Raw genomic sequence first — 782 nt, forward strand, 5'->3', positions numbered from 1 at the left:
CCCACTTAAAATCTTTACTGAACTATGACCGGCCATCATATTAGCAAATAAACGTATTCCTGAGCTTAATGCGCGAAAACAATGAGGGATTAGCTCAAGGAGTACTAAAAAAGGTGCTAACGGCAGTGGGACCCCTGCGGGTAATGAGAAGCTTAAAAAATGAAGCCCATTTCTTTGAAATCCCACTATAGTAATGCCAATAAAAATAGAAAATGAGAGACCCAAAGTAATGAGAAAATGACTTGTAACTGTGAAGCTATAAGGTATCATACCCTGGGGATTACAAAATAACGAAAAAGTAAAAGTGACCAAGATGCAAGGGAAAAACTTTTGTTTCACATTTCCGGCTATTTGTTCGTTTACCAGGTTCGGCACGAAATCATAAATAAGCTCTACCAAGGATTGCCAAGCATTGGGTACTGACTTTCCTCCTCCATTTTTAGTAACAAAATGAAACAGCAGTAAGACCAAACTGAGAGTGAGCAGCATAAACAATGAGGGATTTGTGAATGAGAAATACAAGTCACCTATCTTCATATCCATCAATGGGATTATCTCAAATTGATCAAGAGGGCTTGATAGGGAGTCCCCTGCATCACAAGGAGCAATTGTGAGGAATAGCCATTTGAATTGAATAGTGAAATACCATTTGAATTGAATAGCGAAATACCATATAACAATAACAAAAAAAGCAAGGGTTACGGTTTTTACCCGCTCGATCCATTGAAATTTATTAACTTCTGTTCCTTTTCCCCCGGGTCTGTTGGGGTAAGGGGTTCCGG

The sequence above is a fragment of the Vigna unguiculata genome, unplaced genomic scaffold (genome assembly GCF_037176805.1).
Source record: "Vigna unguiculata cultivar grain cowpea cultivar isolate G323 ecotype 2 unplaced genomic scaffold, ASM3717680v1 ptg000333l, whole genome shotgun sequence".
Classification (NCBI taxonomy): Eukaryota; Viridiplantae; Streptophyta; class Magnoliopsida; order Fabales; family Fabaceae; genus Vigna; species Vigna unguiculata.